Source organism: Pleurodeles waltl, chromosome 2_2 (genome assembly GCF_031143425.1).
Source record: "Pleurodeles waltl isolate 20211129_DDA chromosome 2_2, aPleWal1.hap1.20221129, whole genome shotgun sequence".
Taxonomy (NCBI): domain Eukaryota; kingdom Metazoa; phylum Chordata; class Amphibia; order Caudata; family Salamandridae; genus Pleurodeles; species Pleurodeles waltl.
Window position 1 is genome coordinate 1,042,869,497 of NC_090439.1, and position 27,737 is coordinate 1,042,897,233.

The window sequence follows — 27,737 nt, forward strand, 5'->3', positions numbered from 1 at the left end:
TGACAATTCAGACAACCACCACTTGCAATTTCAAGCAGCAAGAGGAATGTCCATGGCACAAGGCTGAATGAAGTGGTCTACATGGAGCATATCGAGCATGCAGAGCAAATTCAGGCCCCACAAGCAGGTACCCAAAATGACGAACCAAACTACCAGCTGCTCTGGTTTCCAGAATTCACCTCAAGATCCTCCACAGATGTTCTCAATTGTTCTAATATTCTAAGACTCATAAAGGCACTCCCGGATCTACAGCACGTGGCCTCGGATGACATTGCTGCAATTAAATTTATCCAAGTCAGAGGTAGCCAACACACGGACCCAATGCTTAGTATGTTTGCAGAGCCAGTCCAGATTATGGAGCGAAGGGGCCTTTTGAAAGTTTGGGGTATTGAGGTGGTCATCTACAAAGGTGAACGATATCCACCCCCACTATTAGACTCTCAAGATCTGGAAATGCCCAAAGGCATGTGGTCCATCTTGCATGGACCATGCGCAGCCATTCCTTACAGCAGAGTCTCTGAAGAAATGATTAGCGAGAGAAGACTTCCCAAATCCCCGATGAAAGTCCAAATATGTAAAGAAGAAGGCAGGAAAAGACTGGCTTGAGGTCAGAGATCCCACCACGGAAGGGAATGAGTAGCATGGGCTCCTCCCCCAGGAGCGATGGGTAACAGCTGAACAGCTGAAGAATCATCGCCACAAGGCGTATTGAACATCTGCTCGTGGAGCATCGGTGGCCTGCAGGCAAAGATGGAGGATCCAGAGGTAACAAAGTTTTTTAGCGCCTTTGATATTATACTCCCACAGGAATCCTGGGCGATGTAATCAATACCATTAGTAGGATTTATAAAATATCTCAGTCCAGCCACAAAAACAAACAGGCCTGGCTGGCCAAAGGGAGGCCTAGTAATCTATATTAGCAACAGCATCCTAGCAAAGATCTCAGAGCACAAGGAGGAAGATCTACCCTTTCAACTAGTCAGGCTTGATGGATGGGGAAAGAATATACAGGAACCACTGATCTTAGTTAATATACACATCAATCCAAAAACCAAAACAATTGAAGTAAATAAGTTATTAAGCCAACTAATAAGGATGAAAAGTACGGTATAATCAGCATATTGGCTAATTTCGGGTGATTTCAACCTCAACCTATTCCACATTCCTGGTGAAGATCACACCCAAACAGTGGCAACAGGGCCCGCCCAAACCCTCCCAATAAAAAGCAGGAAAGACAAGTTAGGTGAGAGTTTTATACGCACCTGTGAAGCTGTAAGCCTTTTTGCATTAAATGGTCGAAAGTTGCCTGACATCCCACCAGCATGGACAAGATCCTCCAGGAAAACCGTCTCCCACCTTGGCTATACACTGGTAACTCCCGCCCTGTACACACTAGTGAGTAACTTCAGCATCTTAGACCGAGTGGAAAGTGATCACAAGTCACAGGTAATCGGGATTTGTTCATCACCATACAAGCCAGAGAAAGTGGTTGCCCTGGAAGAGATAATTGGCACCGAAAACCTAAAACGACTTAAATGGTCATCCGATACCATTGAAAGCCAAGCGGAAGGGGCTCTACTAAGGCTAGAATCAATGGCCACGTGCAGGGCGAATTTGACAATGGTCTGGGAGAACTTTGCCACCGACCTTATTAATAAAGACACCGTAGGAAACACAAGAAAGGGAGCACAATTGATCCACTTAAAATGTTTACATCTACCGCAGCCAGTTTGTAGAAGGAAAGCAGTTGTAGGTAAACTACTAAGGCAAATGCGTAAATTCCTAGACAATGGATCACTATTGGCTGCCTTGTGAGAGCAAAGGAAACTATTAAAAGGCGAATTATGGTCCGTTAAAAAACATCAGCAGGAGACGCTCTGGGCCAAACTACACTATGCGTCTAAAACATCTGATCCCAAAAGATTCTGGAAAATCATTAATACAATGGACAAGGGTCCAATGGCAGCTAATAATACAAATATATAAGAGGAAGCATGGGTGTGCCATATAAAGTCGCATCTAAAGGAGTTGGACACCGATATTGTGCCGCAAACCCAGGAGTTTTTGAAAATCCAGGAACCTGAGGTTTTAGAAAGCCTGAAGATCTCAGCATCAGAATTAATAAAAATCATTGGGAAGTCGCGAACTGATTCTGCTCCAGGGCCTAAAGGTTTACCACAGGCACTGTTTAAACAGGAAACAGAAAGATGGGCTACGTTCCTGTCAGCGATGTTCAACTGTGTGCTCACAACCGGAATTGTCCCGGCAACCTGGAGAAGCTCAATAATTCACCCCATCTACAAAGGAGGGAACGTGGCTTCTCCAAGTAATTATAGACTTATAGCTCTCCTAGATGTCGACCTTAAGTATTTTTCATCTTGTGTGTTAAACTTGGATTACAGACAAAAACATTCTGCCGTTCATTCAAAGCGGTTTTACTAAACATCAAGAAACACTAACAAACCTCATGGCACTGGGACTTATTACCAACAGAGCAAAAGCAACCAGGGCTCCCACCTATCTGTGTTTTGTTGACTTTAAAGCTGCCTTTGATTGTGTCCCCGTAGTAAACTGTGGGCTAAACTACAGCTTTGGGGGCTACCAGTTACTATTTTAAAAGCTACCGAAATTATTTATTCTGATACATGGGTGAAAATAAAACTAGGGCGCGGCTCACATCTGTCCAGGGTGGTTAAAACAACAGTTGGTGTTAAACAAGGCTGTGTATTGGCCCCAACACTCTTTAACCTGTATATAGTGGATCTGTCTGCAAAGTTAAACAAGGAATCATCCCATTCCCCCTCTCTGGGCAGCCAGCAACTATCTAATATCTTATATGCAGATGACCTATTACTAATTAGCAACACCAGAATAGGCATGCAAAAACTGCTAAACAAATTAGAAGAGTTTGCAAGGATAAATTAATTACAAATCAACCACAACAAATCTAAAATCTAAAATGATTACTATAAATCACAGACCTACCAGCCAGCGTAAATTGTACTTAAATAGTGATTGATGCCAGGTGCAACTATGCGCCACAAAAAGAAGCAATAAAAAAAAGGCGCAGACACTTGCTTATGCCTTTTGCAAGCTCTCTAATTCAATCTTTGGCCATGCCCTGAACACTTTGACAGCCATAATGAGAGCACAATTATTGCCAACCCTCTCATATGGGACAGAAATAATGAGGGGGATGGAGGTAGCTCTCTTGGAGAAGCTTCTGATAAAGACGTACAAATGTGTCTTTTGGTTACCAAGGCATGCCTCTGCAGCCCAGGTCAGACTAGAATTTATGTTGGTTAAGCAGTCGCTGGCTCGCCCTGCGGCATTCATCAAATGTTGTTACAAACTAAGTTGTGCCCAAAAAGGGTCTTTAGCCAATCTAGTCTGGCAGGAAATTACCTTAGAAAGAGGGAATGGAAACTATAAAAGGTATCTGGAAAAGAGTATAAGCCTCTTGAACCTAGGTGAGGTATGGGATCAGTCACTTCCCACACCGGCTTTTAACAAAGCAGTCAATAAGTCAAGTAAACTACATAGCTGGTGAGAAGACAGGGAGGCTCTGACTAAAAGGACGCATGGCTGGTTGATTCTCAAATCGTATAAAACTCTCAAAGAATCATCACTTATGGCTGCCCCCTATTCACAGAAAATTAAGCAACGCTTTCTAAAGCTCAGGCTGGGTGAAGTTCCAACGCCAGACCTCATGCCAAATTGGAAGAAGGGGCCACAAGCCGACATGCATGAGTGCCGCCTTTGTCATCTGGCGATAGAAAACCTGGTGCATGTGGTCTGAATTTGCCCAGCCCTGGCTGTTGAAAGAAAATGCTTACTGAAAAAAGAACTAAATGGCTTAGGGATTAGATCCTGTAGACAAGCATTAATTGAGGCATTCAATCCACAAAACACCATATTGAATATTAGATTGGTTCAATTTTTGGAAATCTATTCCGGTAAAATAACATCTGCTGAAACAAGCCTGTGATAGGGAGGGCGCAAATAGAGACAAAATCCATCTACTCTGAGTAAACAGATCAAAGAAAGGAAGGTATTTTGGTAACATCGCTGGTCACACAGCTAGGCCGCTATGAAGTCTTGCAACAGTAACCGGGTTCAAGCAGGAGCAATTCAAATTTGTAGAATCTATTTAACTCTTTCCAGTTTTTATACATTTATTTAATATATATGTTTCAGTGTATTAACATGTTTCTGTCAAATTTTATGTTGAAGGATTTCTTTTATGGTTTTTATTAACTAATAAAATAAACATTCGCTCTCTCAACTTGTACGTACAGTGCAGGGCATGAGGATGGCACTAGGGGCTCTTACATATGGCCCTTAGTGACCTTGAGTGGCAGCTGATGTTTATGCTAGCCATCAGGTGTACAAGGGTGTGTATCCCATTGTTTCAGGATTACTACCAGTGTTTCTCCTATATTCCAATACATTAATCAGCATTCATACTGTCTGTCAACAACAGAACAGTACGCGCTCTATTGGCGACACAAATGCAAAAACCCAGCACTCTCAAAACAAAGTAATTTATGCATTGTGCTGATATGTTGTGCTTTAACATTTTGCATTGCAGAGTTCAATCCTAAAAACTTATTTTTAATATGCTTACAAATACTGTTCCTTTGCAATGTATTGCTGCAGGTTTTCAGAGTGTGTTAGGGTATGGCCCCTTTCCAGGGCCTTCCAGAGACTTTCCCTGCAACATGCCTGGGCGTGGTTCTGGGCTGGGCCAAGACTCTATAAAAGAGAGCCACCCCAACTCCCAGTGCTCACTATTCAGAGGTCCCAGTGCAGAGCAGCAGCTTCTTCCTGAGCTCCTGTCCAGGCGGCCTATTTGGATCTTCCAGTCTTCTGCCCTAATCCTTCATTGGTGATCATTGTTCCAGGCGGTAAGACGGTGGTTGGACTGTCCCGACACCGTTATTTAGAATTTCATATTCTTGGTTTAAATTCTTAAATGAGTAACAGATTATTTGCGCGCTACCATTTCTTGACATTTACATGGTGGCTTAAGAATCGGCAAGATGCGCGATTCATTTTATAGTGTTTAAACATTGTTGTCCATTGCGCGCTACTATTTCTTGACATTTACATGATGTTTTACGAATTGGCAAGACGCACAACTCGTTTCATGAGCATTTAACTTTGTTGTTCATTGCGCGCTACCATTTCTTTACATTTTACATGGTGGTTTAAGAATCGGCTAAAGAAGCGCGATTCGTTTCATTGTACTTTGATCTTGTTATTTATTGTGAGCTGTTATTCCTTGACATTTACATCGTGTTTTACGAATCGGCAAGATGCGCGATTCGATTAATGATGATTTGACTTAGATATTCATTGCGTGCTACCATTTACCATGGTATTTTACATGGTAACACTCGAATTGGCAAGACGCACGATTCTCTCCTCGAGTTTAATTCATGTTGTTTATTGTATGCTACTATTCTAAGATATTTATTATGTAATATTCGAGTTGACAAGTTATGTGATTTGTTTCCTGAATCCATATTGTGTTATTCATGGTGCACAATCCTTTTATGGTGTTTACTATATATATATATATATATATATATATATATATGCAATATGCGCAATTTGTGTTGAAACATTTTAAGAGTAAACAGAAGGCTAGAGTTTCTAGATGCAATATTGTATGGTCCTAGTATACATTCTCAAAACAGGATTTATATGACTGGCCTAAAATTTAGTCAGAATGTTTTTTCTGATTCTCATGTAAAGGAAAGTACTTGAATAAGAACGTTTTCATTTAATTCATCTTGATTCCCCTACAGGTATCCGGCCATTTTGAAACTTAGTCATTTTAAACTTAACTCTTAGATTGTTCATGTTTTCAGAGTGACTAGGCTTAGAATCATAGTCTAGTATTGATTTCAGTAGATATAATTTTCATATTGTGTGTTCTAACCTTTTTCTTACTACAGGTCTCCTTCCCAGCTGTTCCCTTCCTAATCCCCTCTTCCCCTCTTGAACTCTCTCAGTCTCTGTGATTTATCTATCAGAGTCTTGGAGCTGTTCAGTGGTGGACGTGTTGGGAACGTGCACAGACCCCGAGGATCTGGTGACTCTGACACTGTCAACGCATGCACAGTGCAGGCTATGGGATGGGGCACAGCTACTTTTCAAATGTGTCCCTTAGCCCAGTACACGTAAGGTCAGTGATGTCCTCTATACTCCTGCAGGGTCCCACTATGGCATCCATGATCTGCACTGTTTAACAGTGACTCTGCCCCATGGTGGGCCATTTATTGTCTACGGTACAGATATGACGGTTTTGGGGGTCAGCAAGTGGTGCATGTGAGGTGGCACTACAGCAGGTGTAGTGCCACTTCTCACAAATATGGCACATGGTATGTAATGGCCGTTAATTTGGTATTCCAATGTGTGTGACCCAATGCATCAGGCAGATGTATATGCATACAACAGGTATGTCAGGTATGTGAAGATGAAATGTAGTTCGTATTGGCACCAGTTGTCTGGCATTTTATGTATGTTCTGCCAGAGACTGGCCCAGCATGATTTAAGTGTGCCTCTGTGTGACATTCTTGACATTACCATGGTATATGCCATTGACATTGCTGTGCTATTCTTTGATTGGGTAATGTGTGTGTGTGACGTGTATTTAGTATCCAACCTGTGGGCACTTGTAGTAGTTTGTGGTAATCTTCTGTTAACAAACGGTACATAACTCCACCTGTCCTTCACGTGGTGTGCCTGTCACGTTGTGGGTGTTTTACGTACATATGGGTGTATGTGTTTGTGCTGTACACTGATTGTGCTGTACTACAGCATGGTACATATGTATAATTACCTGCACATCTGTGTTACCCTGGCCATGTGTTTTTGGAGTGGTGTATGTCTTATGTATGTTACAGGGTTGGTGTGGTGTGTGTACATTGCTAGGTTTGTTGACTTACCCAGAAGTAGGCCATTGCCATTTTGTCCATCCAGGAAGTTCTCATTGATCCTGCTGTGCTTGAATATGTAGGCATCATGGACACTACCAGGACACTTGGCTAAAATGTTCTTAAATAGCCCACGGTGGTCCGCTATGTCCTGCACATTTATAGAATGTGTATGTTTTCGGTTCCTGTGTAAGTGTTCTGTTGCTGCTGGTGGGACAAGTCACACATGGGTGCAGTCCACTGCACCCTGCACATGCGGAAGCCCAGCAATTTGGTAAAAGCCTTGTATTATCTCCTGCTGCATTTGCTGGGTGTTGGGGAAGCAGATGTGGCGGGGTGTCAGGAAGATTATTGCATCTAATACCTTCGGCAGGAAGCCTGAGAAAGACGGCTGTGACACACCAGCAACCAGTGCACCAGTTGTCTAGAATGAGCCACTTGCCAGAATATGCAGGACAGCAAGCAGCTTTGTGACAGGTGGTATGTTATGTGGTGTCTGCAGCCTGGCTGTGATCGGTGGCTCAATGTGGTGCACCAGTTGAGACGGTAAGTCCTAATGAGGTCTTATTTCCTGAGGCCAAGAAGGGTTGTCCTGTTCAGGAATATCCTCCCCTGACTTCTGCATTGCCTTTGTGGGAGCTGTGGTGGTGGTTACTGCGGTAGTGGTGGAGGGTGTTGTTGTGGTTGCTGTCCTCTGCGTCAAGTCCCCAGCTGGAGCAGTAACACTTCCATCTTGTCCTGTGGGTTGCCACTGTTGCTTATGTGAGTTTGCCTTAAGTAGTAGTGTGTGGGCCTCATGTTAATGCCTGGTCTGACCCAGGCGTTAAAATTTGACGTTAATCAGGGTTTATGTTATTTTTTCACTCTGCTTCTTAGTTGTGCGTCGTTTTTGCGGCTGGATTATATATGGCACTAGGGGGTTAGCATAATTTCTTATACGCGACCGCCTATCTTGCATATCATTGTCACAATCGGACGCAAGGTGTTTTGCCGCATCCAAAAAGTGATGCTAACTCCTATATTTTAGTGCTAAACAGGTCTAGCGCCAAAATATAAATATGAAGTTAAGTTTGTTGGAATTTGCATCAATAAAAATTACGCTAATTCAGCGCAAAAAGAGTATAAATATGCCCGGGAATGTGCATGTAAGGCTACACTGATACACAGATAAACTTGACAATAACTGGACAAAAGACGGAATATGCATGCAGGACAAGCTGCACAATAACCAAGAATGCAAGGAAGCAGGAGTGGGCACTAGCTGCATCCGGGAGACCTGAAGAGGCAGCAAGATGAAGTAGGTATGAAGAGCTGGAAGGCAGCATGGGCGGGTAGGTATGAGGACCAAAGTAATGGTCTTTGGGAATAAGAAGAATAATTTAATTGGACACTGGGTAACCTGAAAGTGGAAGAAGTACCATCTCTACAAAACCTAGGTATGCAATTTGCAGCAAATCGAAATTTAAAACTCCACTGTGAAATGGTTAAATCTCATGCTATTGTACCACAATAATGGGACTGTGGAAAATTAGAAAGGACTTTAGGGGCCCAGTTATACTATCTGTGCTTTTTCCATTCAAAGCCATGATGCAGACAAAATTGTTATATGGAACAAAAAAAATATTTATGAGTGGGTTGCAGAAGTGGGCTGCAATAGAGGGTCAATGCTTGAAAGGTATGTTCAATATGTCCAAGTCAACTGTGGTTCAGGCTTAAGGTTTGCAACAAGGTTTGATACCTTGGTGTTACATACCCATGCAAGCAACTCCACGATTTTGGAATATATTACTGATTTCCATGGAAGATAAAATGTCTACACTCTGCAGGAACGAAGTTCAGAAGAGTGAATTGAAATTGGGTGCGAGTATAAGAGAGAAATTAGATTTTATTGAAGACGATCTCTCCCTTGACTCTCCCATTCTACTTTCTCTAGTAAGATGCCCTACATCTGAAATACAGGTTAGAATTCAAAAGGCATGCAGAGAAAGGTAGTTTAATTATTTATTAGTAAGGCAGCTGACAGCACTGATGTGGGACTCATGACGGACTGATACACGTTTTCCCTACATTTAGGGCCTCATTACGACCTTGACGGCCAGCGGTAAGCTGGAGATAACACCACCAACAGGCTGGCGATGTTCCGCCAGCTATTATGACTGTGGCGCAATAGCCACGGCCATACTGCCGGCCCCTGACCACGGCGGTAAACACTTCCATGGAAAGGCTGGCATTAAGGAGGACTTGGGGTGCCGCTAGGGGCCCCTGCACTGCCCGTGCAGCGGCCCCCAGGCATAGCCCCGTCGCGCATTTCCTTGTCCGAATTTCGGGCAGTGAAATGCGCGATGGTTGCTACTGCACCCGCTGCACATCAGCAGTGCCACCGGCTCTATTACAAGCTGTCAGCAATGTTGATGTGACTTTTCCGCTGGGCCTGTGAATAGTAACACTGTTACCGTCCGCTGGCCCAGCGGAAAAGTCATAATAAGGAGCCAGAAATACCGCTGGCACTGGCGGTATTCTGGCTCACACAGCCTCTGCGGCCTTTTTAAAAGACCACCTAGGTTGTAATGAGGGCCTTAGTCCCTACCCAACTTTGAAATGAGACAGGAAATATTGATTTTTGTAAGTAGGGATAAACCTATTTAAAGTCACATCACAGACGGCAGTGTTGGTTGAAAAATAATGCCGGAATATGTAATTGTAAAATTTTGTCAAAATCCACTAATTCCCTTATTTTAATAGATTGTTTATTTTTCTACAGATAACTGAAGTAATAGAAAGGAATCAGTGAAGATTAAATTCTCAATGAAAGGTTTCAATGTTGTTTGAGCTGTGAGTCATTTTTTATGTGCAGAGACTGTATACTTTTTAAATATAATTGTATAATTAATGTAGATTTGTCCTCATTTTTTAAAAGCCAATTATTTTATCAAACACGTTTTGAGCTAAATTAATTGCGATTAAAGGATGCTTTTTCAAACTATAGGTTAGGAAAAAACTAGAAAATTACTCTAAAGGTGGTCTTTATTATTCATCAAACTTCTACCTGATTATGAGGCTTATTTAGACTTTGGCAGAGGGGGTTACTCTGTCACAAATGGGACGGATATCCCAGCCGCCATGTTGCCATCTGCATAGGCTATAATGTGAATCAGACCCTTATTTTGACTTAATTTGCATTAATATTTGTATAATTCATCATACACCTGACAAGATAGCAAAATTCTCTTGATGGACAGATAGCGCACTACTCTATACATTTTAATCCATGGATAAAAGCTCAGAGTGATGAATACAGAATCTGATTCTTTGTTCCAGCCAAATAAAAAAATGCATACACCTCCATCCCTAGTAAAGTGGATAGTACAATTCAGTTGGCTGAATTTTATTAAAAATAATGAAAATATACCCAGTGTTCAATTAGCCTCTTTGATTCCTTGCCTCAGCTCCCACTTTTGGAAAAGTATTTTTGCAGTGTTGTCATAGGGGTTTTGGAAGAGGTCGATACTGATTTCTTTTAGGGTACACCCTGGGTGTATCGTATTTGTTACAGTGTCACAGGGGTCTTGTGTTCCTCTTAGGTGCCAGAGAAAGGTTTTCTAGGATAGTTTGCAGAAAGTCAAACATGAACTGCTGAAAAGGAGGAATGGGTAGATTGTGGGAACTCTGCTAGGTCTGTAATATGTTGTAACCTATCTCTTCATAGTATGCATGATAAAATCTCATCCCATTGCCAACTCATCAGAAAATGTCTGGACCTAATGAAGGCTCAGAAGAGATATGTTTTCTCCAAACCTTCATGTAAAGAAGACCTAGATGTGACCTGCTTCCTAACTGTACTCATGGACTGGAATTGCTTTCCAAGGACCGATTGGCTGGCGTCATCCTAGCCACTGGGATGCAAACGGCAGAAAAAGGGCTCAGTACTGTGAAAAAGCACCAACTGTTCAGTTGTGAGTAGAGTTCACAGGGCACTGTGGGATCCCTGCTTAGAGAGATCTCTGAGTGATAGGCGCCTTCCCTGGAAATCTGGAAGTGGTAGAAAAGACTATGAATAGTCTATGTGCTTTAAGCAAGTGGTAAGTAGGAACAGAACAGGCATCTATATGCATTTTTTCACTAGATAAAACTGGGTCTGCATGACATTCGTTGTTCTGGGTGGAATTACCTGCAATAGGAAGCTTTAAGTGGGTGGAAATGGTAATTACAGTCAGGGTGTATTCCATTCTTAAATCCCCCCAGCTTATTATTGGGCCCAGAGTGACTGCACTAAGGTTGGTAGTGTCACTATTCATTCTTTATACTAGTGTTAGAAATGAGGTCTTTAGTTGGCAGTCAGGTTACCCCCTGTCCAAGCAAGGACCCTCACTTTAGTCAGGGTAAAAGAGAATCACCCTCAGCTAACCCCCGCTCACCCCTTTGGTAGCTTGGCACGAGCAGTAGGCTTAACTTCAGAGTACTAGGTGTAAAGTATTTGTACCAACACACGCAGTAACTTAAGGCAAACACTACAAAATTACACAACACAGGTTTAGAAAAATAGAGAATATTTATCCAAACAAAACAAGACCAAAATGACAAAAATCCACAATACATAAGTCAAGTTATCAATTAAAAAGTAAACAGAGTCTTCATGTAGTTTTAAACACCCACTAACGCTGTTAGCGTGAAAATGTTCCTTGGGCGCATAAAAAATAACCCCGCTCGGGCGACTGTGCGCCAAAAAGGGTTTGAGATGCGTCAATTTCACTCATGAGCGAGACCTTGTGTTGTTTCTCCTTTCGTCAGGTCGGGGTGCGTCGTTTCTTCTCTCCGCAGGAGAGCGATGCGTCGATCCGGTTAGCACTCTCGGGTCCGTGCAGGCCTTGCATCATTTTTACATGCCCAGCTGTGTTTGCATCGGAAATCCAGCTGCACAATGATCCGGAAACCACGCAGCACTGGTTGCGATCTCACCAGCCTCCATCAGCGATGCTTTGCATTGTTTCTCCAGCCCCGATCTTCGGGTCGCGTTGCAGGCGAGCATCGATTTTCAGGCGGAAAGCCGGCAGCGCATTGATTTTTCAGCTGCAGATCAGAGTCACATCGATCTTTTCCCCGCACGGCATTTTGTGCGTGGATTTCTTCCTCTGAGACTGCCAGCTTCTCCTCAGGGTCCCAGGAACTGAATGGGCACCACTTGGCAGAGTAGGAGTCTCTCCAGAGACCCCAGGTGCTGGCAGAGAGAAGTCTTTGCTGTCCCTGGGTTTTCAAACAACAGGAGGCAAGCTCTAAATCAAGCCCTTGGAGATCTTCACAAGATGGAAGGCACACAAAGTCCAGTCTTTGCCCTCTTACTCTGGCAGAAGCATCAACTGCAGGATAGCTCCACAAAGCACAGTCACGGGCAGGGCAGCTCTTCTTCCTCAGCTCTTCAGCTCTTCTCCAGGCAGAGGTTCCTCTTGGTTTGCAGAAGTGTTCTAAAGTCTGTGGTTTTGGGAGCCCTTCTTATACCCAATTTCTCCTTTGAAGTAGGCCTATTTGAAAGCAAAGTCTCTCTTCAGTGTCAAACTCTGCCTTGCCCAGGCCAGGCCCCAGACACTCACCAGGGGGTTGGAGACTGCATTGTGTGAGGGCAGGCACAGCTCTTTCAGGTGTGAGTGACCACTCCTCCCCTCACTCCTAGCACAGATAGCTCATCAGGATATGCAGGTTACACCCCAGCTCCCTTTGTGTCACTGTCTAGTATGAGGTGCAACCAGCCCAACTGCCAAACTGACCCAGACAGGAAATCCACAAACAGGTAGAGTCACAGAAATGGTATAAATGAGTAAATGCTTACTTTCTAAAAGTGGCATTTTCAAACACACAATCTTAAAATCAACCTAACTAAAAGATGTATTTTTAAACTGTGAGCTCAGAGACCCCAAACTCCACATGTCCATCCGCTTCCAAAGGGAATCTACACTTTAATCAGATTTAAAAGTAGCCCCCATGTTAACCTATGAGAGGGACAGGCCTTGCAACATTGAAAATTTTTTTTTAGCAATATTCCACTGTTAGGACATAAAAAACACTTTATTATATGTCCTACCTTAACCATACGTTGCACCCTGCCCTCGGGGCTACCTAGGGCCTGCCTTAGGGGTGCCTTACATGTAGGAAAAGGGAAGGTTTAGGCCTGGCAAGTGGGTACACTTTCCAAGTTGAATTTACAGTTAAAAACTGCACACACAGACATTGCAATGGCAGGTCTGAGACATGATTACAGAACTACTTATGTGGGTGGCACAGTCAGTGCTGCAGGCCCACTAGTAGCATTTGGTTTACAGGCCCTGGGAACCTCCAGTGCCCTCTACTAGGGACTTACTAGTAAATCAAATATGTCAATCATGGATAAGCCAATTACATACACATTTTGTAAAGGAGCACTTTCACTTTAGCACTGGTTAGCAGTGGTAAAGTGCCCAAAGTAACAAAGAAAGAAAAGTCAGAGTCCAGCACACATCAACAATCTGGGAAACAGAGGCAAGAAGTTAAGGGAAACCACGCCAAGGATGAAAAGTCTAACAACTAGGCACTCTGCAGTGCATATTGAGCTTAGTGGGACACATCAATTTTTAGTGGGATACTGTCTTCTCAACTTTCCCTCTGCCTTGGAGTGACTGGTAAACACCATATATACATATTTTTAATTCATTGACCATGTTTCACTGGAAAGGTTTCAGGCTACTGATAACACCATGTTTTGTTGTACTTGAGTGCACTTGGAGGCAAAAAATTTAATCTATGAGGAGAAAGGAGGAGCATTTACCATTCTATATTCTTGAATTGAAGAAAGATGTTGCATCTTCCTCTGACTGAGAAGATGAAGTTGAATTTTTGTCTGAGGTAAACACACCATTGGGGAATCACGCAAAGAGCATACAAAGAGGACGATTCACTAGACATGTCAGATAAACTTTACATAGATGATCAGCTGACCCATTAATAAGCCATGAAAAAGAAAAAGAAAGGTTGATCACATTCTGAATTCCTGTGATACTTTTAGTACACAATGCTTACCTGTTCCAGGCAGTTACTCTTATGAAATGTATGGCTCTCACACAAATGATAAAATTCACTCTTACAGTCTCACTACATTCATCCTAATTTTTAAATCAATAATAACATCAGTTCTAATTAATTCATTAAGTTCTGCATTCATTTTAAATACATTCTTGTATTTAAATTAGGTTTCTCATATTATTTAAAGTCCCTGTTCTTCTGAAATTAGTTCCAATTTCATTCCAAATAATACAGGTGAAAAGGACCCTCCATCTTGAAATCACCAATTGTGTTGTAGTTTTATTTAAATTACACTGTAATTGCATTTATGGAGCACTTTCTATCCCTGACGAGGCGCTGGTGTGCTTTACAGTGAGTAGCACACTACTACTGAACCCAAGGTAGGTGGTCAGTCCAAAGATTATTGTTGAATTTAGGAATTTGCATTAGAAATAAAGGGCCTGATTACAACTTTGGCGGAGGGGGTTAATACGTCCCAAATGTGATGGATACCCCACCCACCATATTACGAGCTCCATAGGATATAATGGACTCGTAATATGGCAGGCGGGATATCCATCACATTTGGAACGGATTAACCCCCTCTGCCAAAGTTGTAATCAGGCCCACAATAGCAAAACTTAAAGCAGACAAGCATGTGACTGAGAGGGGGCTATACTCAGAAAGAGGAAGCATGCATAAGATAAAAGGTAAGGAAAGGGCCACTCTGAAGACCAAATGGAGAGGAATCAGGAGCTGTAATTTGAGGTCAATTTTTCATGCAGGGTTTTAGGAATAGAGGAGGTAGAGACTTTCTGACAGAGCATGCATCCTTTGGGTGTAAAGCTGTAGAAATGAACAATATTATACAGTGGTCTATCTAAAAAAGAAAATTGCTTAAAAATTCAAGTCTGCGTTTGCAGATCATTTAAACATTGCGAGCCCGAGCCTGCTAAGTCCCAAGCATAGGGTAGGCTTTTAAACACAGTTCAGAGTAAAACAAGCTTGGTACAGGGTTTACAAACTGCATGAGGTGAGGTTGCACAATCTCCTTTGCTAGGAAAAGATTAATTTAATCATCGGCCCTCTCTATTATAATATTTCTGCACTACAAGGTCATTTTGCTAACTATTTTGCTGACAGCATCTTGCCAACATGGCAGTCCGATTTGTATTCCATGTTGTCTAAGCCCATTGTAGGTTACTTCTACAGCTCAGCAGAGTAACCATGGACACTCAAGGTACCTACCACTAACATTTCAAGTGTATGTTGTGTGTGTCTAAGCAAAGTGTCTGAATCGGGCAAACACTTTGGGCCATATTTATGACCTAGTTTGCTACATTCTTGCACTACACAACGTCATGCAGGAGCAAAGTGTTAGGGTTTGTGCACAGCAAAGAGCATGTCCCCTCTCACTGCACTAGTGGGTTCTGTAATAGCTCCCTTTTAAACTTACTATTGAAAGCCTTTCTTGTTATCTCACCTTCCCCCCCCCCAGGCTTCTGTGTATGTTGTTTAATGTGCTGTTTTGTTTACACATTAGGCCTTGCTTTTACCAAGGCTTCTTTAAAACACTCCTCTCTAAGCCATGTGTTAATTTAACTTATTTGCATAATAACTGAAACTCTGCACACCTTTCAAGAACATGTGCAGCATGTGAGGACCACACCCAGCTCTTCAAACCACACCCAGCTCTGCACACCTTTCAAGAACATGTGCAGCATGTGAGGACCACACCCAGCCCTGTCTATAAAAGGCAGCCCTCGAGCCTCGCCCAGTGCTTGTGCTCGTCTACCTCCCGCTTACCTGAGGACAGATCCCTCGGCGCTGGCACTCCTGCTCTCTACAGACTTTCATTGGCTTCAATGGGCGCAGCTGCTGGCTCTTCCTTCTTCCGGTTTCCGGTTCCTCCTTGCCTCAGCCTCTCTCCTACAAGCAACCTGCAAAAGAGAAAGAAGACAAGGTTAGACTGATCAGTATCTCTTGCCAGCAACAAGTAAGTGCAAAACTTTTATTACCTGAAAGAACTTTGACAACAATTTCTGGATTTGTGTATAGACAATTTGAAACAAGATACCTTCCACGAACATTGTGATTCAAACTCTTTTTTACAACAATACTTTGCGGAACTTTGTGAAGCAAACATTTTTTTATGGAACTTTTAAGAATCGAACCGTGGAAACCATTAACAGCAAGGCAAACAGTAAATCAAGGACTTGCACAAATTACATGCTGTATTTTGACGTAAAAGTACAGTATTTGTTTTATAAAAGATTCTGGAAATATGGAAAAGTGAGTCTGCTATTGGCAAATTAGGCTTTAGTTATATTAAGATGAATGTTTGATATTGATAATTCTGATAACGGTATTTGTTTAATGTTTTAGAAGCTTTAGAGTAATAGAAAGCACATCCCAGAGCAGTAACACATTCCAAACCTGGAAACTAGAGACCAGGATCCAAGAGGTACTATTAGAAGAACATTTCTAATAAATAAAGGGATAGTCAGGAACCCAGTTAGGAATAGGATGTACTTATCTGTTCTTTGTTTATGTTTCATTAGGCACCAGTTTCTACCGAAGTCAGAGAGGGCCGCAGATTTGTGCAGCACTTCAACAGTGGAAACGCAAGAACGCTGTTCTCTCTTTATTTTATTTTATCCACTTCCCCCCTTCCCTTGAGCTTCTGTTCTTAGTGCACTGTTTTAAAAACTAGTGTGCTGGAACAAGCAGTTTCAGGGTGGGGTCGGATTGTCTTCAACCTCCATCAGAACTGAACAAGGACTCAGGTGAGCTGGGCTTTGACAGAAGCACAAGCCTTAAATAAATAAAAAAAATTCAGTTCTGGTGGACGATGAATATCGGGGAAGAAATAGAGGGCATTGACGTCACGGATATGGCGCAGGCCCTAAATGAGGACTTGGCTCATAATGAATCAGTGTCTGGCATCTTGCAACATATGCAAGAGGAAATAGAGAGATTAAAGATGGAGAATACCTCTTTAAAACAGGATTTAAGCAGGTATAAATTTAGGGTATCTCAGTGGAACACAGCTTTTACGCCTTTGTTTAAAACCTCCTCAGAGACAGGGGCGCCATCAAAACATGCAACTTTGCCTCCCCCAGTTGAGGTCACTGTTAATGTTCCTAATGCTGTGCCCTTAGCAGCACCTGAACGTTTACATGGAGATAGTAACAAATTCCATGTTTTTATCAATCAATGTCAATTACACTTCGTTTGTAAGCCACAACAGTTCCCTACTGATGCTACGAAAGTGGCATTCGTCTTGTCTTATTTGGGTGGCACAGCAGCCAATTGGTCAATTCCTTTCGTGGAGAGAGATGATCCCATCCTCCATAATTGGAATCAATTTAAACGTACCATGACCGGCCTTTTTGCAAAACATACTTTCATGCAGGCAAGTGATAATGAGCTTTTAAATCTTAAACAAGGTAACAAGGATTTATTGACCTATCTCACTAGTTTTAATCGTTTACTCACCGAGACACACTGGCCAGAAGAAAAGCGTGTCTCCCTTTTCTATAAAGGTTTGAGAGACGAGTTAAAAGACGCGCAGGCTCATATCGTTGATTTGCCAGAAGACTATTCGGACTTTGTAGATTTAGTTGTGAAATTAGAACATAGGCTAGGAGAAAGAAAGGGAGATAAATACAAACTAGAATCACGACTAACTTGTATTAGACACGAGAAGAAAGACCCAGATAATAAACTCCCTGAACCTGAGCCTATGCAAATAGGGACACTCAGAGGTTCACTCACATCAGAGGAAAAAGAAAGAAGGAGAAAACTTCAATTATGTTTATATTGTGGAAGGGCAGGTCACTTTGCCAGAGAATGTCCAGTAAAGCCTAAAAATCCACGAAAGGGTGCTGTTTCCTCCACCTCCTCAACTGAATCGGGAAACGATTAAGCTCGACAAGGGGAGAGGTTACTTGTTCGAGAAAACATCTTAATCAAACCTCTAATGCTGCAGCCTTCATGGTACCGCACATACCTAGACATTTCATAATTCAGGTCGTTTTAATTGTTACTACCCAAGTGAGGCATTCTCTCCCTGTCCTACTGGACTCAGGCGCGACAGGAAATTTTGTGGATAATAAGTTAGCTGAGAACTTAGGACTTCCTATGTGCCTAAAGCCTTGTCCAGAAGCAGTATGTGCAGTGGATGGGTCAGAATTGACCTCTGGATTAATCACAAAACAAACAAGTCCACTTGTTATGGTCTGTCAGAACGGGCACACAGAGGTGATTAGCTTTGATCTGATAGATACTCCTAATTTTGGTTTGATTCTCGGGGTACCCTGGTTAACAACTCATAACCCAAAAATTGATTGGGTGAATAGAAATGTTACTTTGGATTCCTCTTTCTGTAGAACCAATTGCTATCAAGAAGCAGGTACAGAACAGAGCACAGTATTACACTGTGCTAGTGTTATACAAGATGAACCAAGTCTCCCTCCTGAATATTCTGACTTTAAAGACGTCTTTGATCCAGTAAAGGCTAGTGTGCTGCCCCCACATAGGTCTTATGACTGTCGTATAGATCTTATCCCAGGGACCCCTTTACCTAATAACAGAGTATATGCTTTGACTGACGAAGAAACCAAATACTTAAGAACCTACCTAGATGACCTACTACAGTCTGGGTTCATCCGTCATTCCACATCTCCGGTGTCATCTCCACTCTTTTTTATCCCGAAGCCGGATAAATCCCTGCGCACATGTATCGATTATAGAGGACTAAATAAGGCTACAATAAAGAATAAATATCCTCTTCCTCTAATACCTGTGTTGTTGGATCAGTTAAGACATTCTACTGTATACACTAAACTAGATCTGCGGGGAGCTTACCACCTGGTCCGAGTAAAAGAGGGGGATGAGTGGAAGACAGCTTTCAAGACAAAGTTTGGTTTATTTGAGTACACAGTAATGCCCTTTGGGTTATGTAATGCCCCTGCGGCCTTTCAGTTCTTTATAAATGAGGTCCTACACGAATTCCTGGACGTTTTTGTCATAGTATACATAGACGACATCCTCATTTATTCTAAGAACTCAGAAGAACATACCCAACATGTTTGTGCAGTATTATCAAAGTTAAAAGAAAATCATCTTTTTGCTAAGTTAGAAAAGTGTACTTTTAATGTCAGCAAGGTGGACTTTTTAGGATACTGCCTGTCACCTCAAGGAATAACTATGGATGTAAAGAAAATCAGTGCTATTGCTGATTGGCCAGAACCATCCTCTGTAAAAGATATTCAGAAATTTCTGGGTTTCGCCAATTTTTATAGGAGGTTTATTGCACATTTCGCAGACATTGCGGCCCCAATAACTACCTTGTTGCGGAAAGGGCAACGATTTATTTGGACTGATGAGGCGGCACACGCCTTTCAACTCCTAAAACAAAAGTTCACTTCAGCCCCAATTCTGAAACATCCTGATCCTGACTTGCCTTTTTTTGTTGAAGCGGATGCTTCACAAGTAGCTTTAGGAGGAGTTCTCTCTCAACGAGATGCAGTAGATGGCCAGTTACATCCTATAGCCTTCTATTCCAAAAAGTTATTACCAGCTGAACAAAATTACACTGTGGCTGAAAGTGAACTACTAACTATCAAAGTAGCCTTTTCAGAATGGAGGCACCATTTAATGGGAGCCAAGTACCCAGTTACAATCTTTTCTGACCATAGGAACCTACAGTTTTTTGGATCACTTAAAGCATTAACACCACGTCAGATGCGCTGGTTAAATTTTTTTAGCACATTTGACTTTGTAATAACCTATAGACCAGGTGCACAACAAATTCAATCTGATGTGTTATCTAGATACGGACATACTTCAGACATGAAACAAGATAAAATAGGAGAACCCATTATTCCTCCCCAAACGTTTTTGGCACCAGTACAACAGAAGGATTTCATCACAGATCTATATAATGCACACATGCAAATAGCACCTCAGGATTGGTTAAAAGATTCCCATAACACAATACAACGAGGTTTATTGTATCACGACAACATGCTGTTAGTGCCCACCTCTGAATTACAAACACAGGTGATAATTTGGCATCACGCCTCACCGTTGGCAGGTCATCCTGGTTGGGTAAAAACCCTGGAAAATGTGCAAAAACACTTTTGGTGGGACACTATAAGAAAGGACATTAAGCAATTTGTCACTACCTGTCCAATTTGTGCAAGGCATAAATCTTCTCATAAGGCCCCTGACGGTTTGTTAATACCAATGCCAACTCCCAAGCAACCTTGGCACACTGTGAGCGTAGACTTTATTGTAGGTTTACCACCTGTAAAATCTTTCACAACAGTGTTGGTTATAGTGGATTTTTTATCTAAAATGGCTCATTTTGTACCATTACGGAAATTACCCACGGTGGCAGAATTTGCCGATATTTTTATAAGGGAAATTGTGCGTTTACATGGTTTGCCAAGCAAAGTGGTGTCAGACCGAGGGAGCCAGTTCAACTCTAAATTTTGGAAAAAATTATGTAAAAAACTGAAAATAGATGTGGCATTATCCACTGCTTTCCACCCAGAGACAGATGGACAGACTGAACGACTGAACCAAACCTTACTTCAAACGCTACGTTGTTTATTGGCTGATTATTCTAGTGAATGGTTGGAAGCTCTCGCTGTTGCGGAGTTTGTTTATAATAATACTGAGCATTCAGCTCTACTTTGCTCACCATTCTATTTCTTGCAGGGGTATCATCCAAGAGCTATACCCATTTTGTTAGAAGATTCTCTGTTACCTACAGTAACGGATAGACTAACAAGGTTAGGTGACATACAAGACAAAGCCAGGAAACATTTATTAAAGTACAAGGAAAGCATGAAAAGACAAACAGACAAACACAGATCTGAGGCCCCAATGTATAAAATCGGTGACAAGGTATGGCTCTCCACAAAGAACCTAAACATAGAGGGATCCCGAAAGCTGCAACAACGTTTCATTGGACTCTTTAGTATAACTGCCATAGTAAACCCGGTAACAGTAAAATTAGATTTACCAAAAGAATATCCAGTACATACTACATTCCATGTGTCCTTGCTTAAGCCGTACAATCCAAAAACCCGACCTGAACCACCACCTCCACCCATACCAATTAAGGGAAATCTAGAATATGAAGTGAAAAGCATAAAAGACTCAAAAAGAATTAGTGGACGTCTGTTTTATTTAGTAGAATGGAAAGGATATGATGAATCTGAGAATTCATGGGAACCAGCATCATATGTACATGCCCCACAGCTGATTAGACGGTTTTATTTAAAAAATCCAGGAAAACCCCGTCCTGTAGGAGGGCCTTTGAGGGGGGCAACTGTTAGGGTTTGTGCACAGCAAATAGCATGTCCCCTCTCACTGCACTAGTGGGTTCTGTAATAGCTCCCTTTTAAACTTACTATTGAAAGCCTTTCTTGTTATCTCACCTTCCCCCCCCCCTAGGCTTCTGTGTATGTTGTTTAATGTGCTGTTTTGTTTACACATTGGGCCTTGCTTTTACCAAGGCTTCTTTAAAACACTCCTCTCTAGGCCATGTGTTAATTTAACTCATTTGCATAATAACTGAAACTCTGCACACCTTTCAAGAACATGTGCAGCATGTGAGGACCACACCCAGCTCTTCAAACCACACCCAGCTCTGCACACCTTTCAAGAACATGTGCAGCATGTGAGGACCACACCCAGCCCTGTCTATAAAAGGCAGCCCTCGAGCCTCGCCCAGTGCTTGTGCTCGTCCACCTCCCGCTTACCTGAGGACAGATCCCTCGGCGCTGGCACTCCTGCTCTCTACAGACTTTCATTGGCTTCAATGGGCGCAGCTGCTGGCTCTTCCTTCTTCCGGTTTCCGGTTCCTCCTTGCCTCAGCCTCTCTCCTACAAGCAACCTGCAAAAGAGAAACAAGACAAGGTTAGACTGATCAGTATCTCTTGCCAGCAACAAGTAAGTGCAAAACTTTTATTACCTGAAAGAACTTTGACAACATTTTCTGGATTCGTGTATAGACAATTTGAAACAAGATACCTTCCACGAACATTGTGATTCAAACTCTTTGTTACAACAATACTTTGCGGAACTTTGTGAAGCAAACATTTTTTTATGGAACTTTTAAGAATCGAACCGTGGAAACCATTAACAGCAAGGCAAACAGTAAATCAAGGACTTGCACAAATTACATGCTGTATTTTGACGTAGAAGTACAGTATTTGTTTTATAAAAGATTCTGGAAATATGGAAAAGTGAGTCTGCTATTGGCAAATTAGGCTTTAGTTATATTAAGATGAATGTTTGATATTGATAATTCTGATAACGGTATTTGTTTAATGTTTTAGAAGCTTTAGAGTAATAGAAAGCACATCCCAGAGCAGTAACACATTCCAAACCTGGAAACTAGAGACCAGGATCCAAGAGGTACTTTTAGAAGAAAATTTCTAATAAAAAAAGGGATAGTCAGGAACCCAGTTAGGAATAGGATGTACTTATCTGTTCTTTGTTTATGTTTCATTAGGCACCAGTTTCTACCGAAGTCAGAGAGGGCTGCAGATTTGTGCAGCACTTCAACAGTGGAAACGCAAGAACGCTGTTGTCTCTTTATTTTATTTTATCCACTTCCCCCCTTCCCTTGAGCTTCTGTTCTTAGTGCACTGTTTTAAAAAACTAGTGTGCTGGAACAAGCAGTTTCAGGGTGGGGTCGGATTGTCTTCAACCTCCATCAGAACTGAACAAGGACTCAGGTGAGCTGGGCTTTGACACAAAGTGAACCTTAAGTCAGATTTTTAAGTGGTTTTGTGTGACTTTGAAGGGCTTCACAAATCTGAAGTATATGCTGTGTTGCATTTCTCTGCGAAAGGGAGGCATCCTATGGGCATTGCGTGGGTGTTCTAATGCAACTTCCATGTTTTTTTATGCATTTCCAGATTTTCCAAACCAGGTAAACCTGGCAATGCGCCAAAAAGATACACCTCCTCAGGAGAGGTGTAACAAAGAAAAATATATTTATTTCTCCTTGTTTTTCCTCTTTCTATGTGTGCTGCATTTTGCAGAACACAGGTTGATGGGGAAAAGCATCTCAGGATTGTTTTTGTGCAGGAAGGTACTCCTTCCTACACAAAAACTATCCTGCCTACAACACAAGCCCCCTTGCACCATGGTGCAAGAGTGCCTGCTTTGTGACTAGGCTGCAAAACCTGTGCCAGTGCAAAGGAAAAGGGCAGGAATTAGCTGCACTGGCTAAATACAGCACACTTCTGTCATTTCCCTGTGCAAGGTGACTTGCTGTACTGCCCTGTGCCACAGAGCCCATAACTCTGGGCCTATGTATATTACTGAGTCAGAGTAATGGAGCCAATGGGAGACATTTTTGATGATGCACGGATGGAGGTGAGGTTGTTTTCCTAAACGGGAAAGTGCATTGCTGACATTCCTGAAGCTGGAGGGAGAAGATATGGATACAAACTCCCACTGGACAATAGGTAGATATGATTTGAGGTCCTCAAATATGGCCTCAAGCAAATGAGTGACACAGAGGGCATGGTATGAGAGGACAATAAGCAACGCTTCTGAAAGCTCAAAAAACAAGCTGACCTCACCTTGTGACTGGGTGACTAAGAAGGTGGGAGTAGTGTGGGTGCCTTTATGCACTGGTACCAAAAAGCTCACTAACATAGAGGCTCTGTCCCATCTGAAATCCTAAAAACCCACCTGTTGCTTCATGCCTTACTGTTAGACGTGTAACACCTGGCATCCGTAGGGTGGTCTTACCCCAAACTTTTTGCCTTTTTGTTGCTGTATCTTTTTGTTGGCCTTAGGATTCTGAACACCTTACTACTGCTAATCATTGCTTAGGTGCATGCGCTTCTCTCCTAAAACATGGTAACATTGGTGTTTCCACAATTGGCATATTTAATTTACCTGTAAGTCCTTTGTAGAGTGGTATACCATGCCCAGGGCCTGTAAATTAAATACTACTAGTGGGACTGCAGCACTGATTGTGCCACCCACGTAAGACTTAAGTAGTTCTGTAAACATGTCTCAGACCTGCCACTATGTATGTAGTCTCACTGCCACCCCAAGTTTGCCTCTAAAACATCTTGCCAAGCCCAGGACTCACCTTTGCTTACATATAAATCATCTCTAAGGTAGGCCCTAGATAGCCCATAGGGCAGGGTGCCATGTAGGAAAATGGTAGGACATATATCTTTACATTTTTAATGTCCTAGTAATGAAAAACTCCTAACGTCATTTATTTTTATTTTTGTGAGACCTGCCTTTCTCATAGGCCAGCATTGAGGATTCCTTACAAAATCTTTAAGCTGTAACTCCTGATCTGAGAGGAGTAGCTACACTGTGTTTAGTACAATGGAATGGTAATAATGAATCCTCTTTACTGGTAACATCTGATTGATTATTACTATTTTAGAAACACCACTTTTAGAAGGTGGACATTTCTCTGCACTAAAGCCTATTTCCAAGTGTAGCTTTCACCTAGCCCAATCCAATACACGTCTGGATTGGGATAGGTGAAAGCTACACTTGTGCATTCTATTCAGACACCCAAAACATAGGATACTCAGCCACTTTTGCATTCGTCTGCATACTGATGGGTCTTCCTGGAGAGGAGGTTGGGAAGTGCACCTCTAGTCTTTACCTCAAAGGGTAAAGACTAAAGTTCACACAAAGGGGCTGATTACCTCCCAGTGGCTGTCTGGCGCCAAGACTGACCTGAAAGGGGGACCAGTGCACTTCAAAGGAATTCTTTTGTAGTCATCCCCCACATCAAAGACACGCTCTTGTATAAGTCCCTTGACCCACTCATCAGTACACTTCTGGACTTAGAGGAAACTCTGCTGTACAGTACAGACTGCGGTGCTGCTAGGATCGCCAATCTGCCAAGACTGACTGTTCTCAGGAATTGCTGCCCTGCTTTATTGTGATGCTCTGCTGACTGCTGATCTCTGCCCTGCCAAGAACATCCCAGAGTGACTCCAAGGGCTTGCTGTCTTGCCCTCTGTTCCTGTTCCTTCGAGGTCTCAGGGACATCAAAGTCCTCGCTCACTACTTATCATTGTCCTCATGCCTGCTGTGCAAGAATCAGCACCCCTGTACCTCAGGGACTCCAGCATGTGAGGAGCTATTCAATCATTTCTACTTCAGTGCTGCCTTGCTTCTCAGCTCTAGCGTGAGTATAGCACTACCGCCCCTGACTGCACTGCTTTTCAGTGTCCGTGCATGTTTGGCGCACTGATACATTTATGTATCGTTCCTCATCCCCAGGGCACATGTGGCGCTTCCCGACTCTGCTGTACTGCTGTCTCCCCTCGGAGCGTGTGCAACGTCCCAAGACTGTGTGGCACTGTCACTCAACATCCAAGTGTGGGTCACACTCTGACTTGCATTGCCACCCCAGGAGAACCCAGCATGGAGAAGTTGAAGAGTGGCCAAGTGGCGCAGAACCCCCAGTGAAATCCGCCACAACTAGTAACAGCGAGCGTGACATCAGCGTGCCCATTTGAGGACCCTTTACCTGCAATCCACACCAGCAAACCGGCCCACCTGACGAGGCACTGTGCGGGGCCCCCTTGAGTTGGCCTGAGTCTGCACCCTCAGGAACTGGAGACTCATCAACTTGTCAGAGGACTGCGACAAGGCCCCCCACACCAGAGTGCCCTGCCCACTTTAGCCAGTGATAACATTACCATATTTCCCTTAAAGGGAGGCCTGTCAATTCCCCAGCACTCTGATCCTTAATGGGACTACCCTCGTAACTTGAAACACACATATCTCTTAATCTATTGGTGGGATTTTTGTTGTACTGACCCTGTTTTAACCAGATAAATGTTCTAAAGTTTTGCTAATTCAGTGTGGAGTCTTTTTGTGGTGTCCTCATTTGATTACGTTTAAGTGTTACACATATACTGTACACATTGCCTCTTAAGTTACGCCTGATTGCTCTTCACCAAGCTACCAGAGGGTGAGCATGGGTTAATTTAGGATGTGTATTTGACTTACCTTGACTAGAGTGGTCGGTTCTTTTTGGTTTAGGTGTATTCCCCAACCAACCAGAAATCTAATTTCTAACACTTACCTTCTCTGAAGCCCTTGTTCACAAACGATTCTTGTAGTGCAGTCCAACCAGTACTCTCACTGTTGTGTCCCAGATGTTAAGATCTAACAAAAGCTTCTGTGGCAACTTTGCCTCCCTCTTTGGAGGGATAAGGGCAACCTATAAAGATATTAAAAATATTAAAATCCCAAGTACCACGGTTTTGGTGCTACCTTCCCCTCATGAAAGAAAAACTCCCACAGATAAGATCACCAATTTGCCTTTGATGCTTCTTTCCTTAAGTAAGCTCTTCATTAACAAATCTCAAGACAGGGTCGCTTAATAATCTTTTTCAGTTTTTCATTAAGGCTAAAGTTTGAACGTCTAAATAACTTTATTTTCAACCACTGAAAGTCCATCCATTCAGTTTGTAGCCTTTTGGCTTTTTTCTTCAGTGTTTCCTATATGCCCACGAGGAACTCCGTTATAACTGTTGTGAAAAAGGCCTATCTTGACACACTGACTGTCCCACCAGAAGTCTTTTTGGCTATTGAATCCATTGTAGATGTCCAGGTCCAGTAGAAGCTTGGCACACTATTATTTTTATGCAAAGTGCAACGGTCATCTAGCCACATCTTTGGTTAAGGTTAGGAATGCAATGTCTTTCGATGGGTCAGTGGTACCCAGTCATGAATGTTCAAAGTCTAAAATTGATAAACATTTGATCTAACGCTTAGCCCCTCCCCCCCACCATCTTGCATATTCATGCATGCTGATTATTAAGACCTAGCTAGCGGAATAAGCACTTTACTAGTTAGAGAGTATACACAATGGGGGACATTAAAAAATACCTGAATATTTCGATCACTATAACCCTGAAAGTAGAAAAAGCATTTCTGATGCCTCTTGCTGAAGACTTTGTGGTTTTAGGAAGGCAACATCTGTACCATTTTGCAACAATGTCTCTTAAACCAATCTTCAATCCCCTTTTTAGGAAATGTAGAGACACTTTGATTACCAGCTGAACAGTCGATAATTGCAAATTAATCTGTTGTTTTGTAAGGTTTATGGGCTATGTGATGTCACTATTAGTAGAGGTCCAAGGTAAAGTTCTCATCTGGTTTTCAGGTGGAGCAATAGGAGCTCAGTGTGCAATTTATATTTTTGGTGTCACACTACAGAGTTGACTTTGGGTCAGCCTCTTGCTTATAATAGTAATAGTTTCTTGCCCATTTCATATCCCTGCTCCTCATTCAAAGGCTTTCTTGTGCCTGTCCCCACTCTCGCAGCATTTCTGCTTTACCATGATTTTCTGGGATGTGAGTTGTATCCTTCCACTGCTGATGTCAGGGAACTATTTTTGCATTCTTTTTTACAAGCATTTGTAATTTAGCACTCATAGGAGTGTATGTCCTCTCTCTCTCTTTCTCTCTGTCTTTAGCTTTTTCTCTTGCTTGTGTACTCTTTATGCAGTCACAATTCTTTCTCTACCTCCTCACCCTTTGTTGTCCTCACACCCAACCTAAGTATTTCTAGGCCCCCCACCCTCTGACACACAGCTCATTTTCTCTCACTCTCTCTTTCTCTTTCTCTTTCTCCCCTCCCTTGCCTCTCTTATGCTACCAACCACTCTGCTACTGCCTCCCACTCTCTCATCACCCATTCAACTCAGCATGCTACTATGGCTTTGCACGGACATT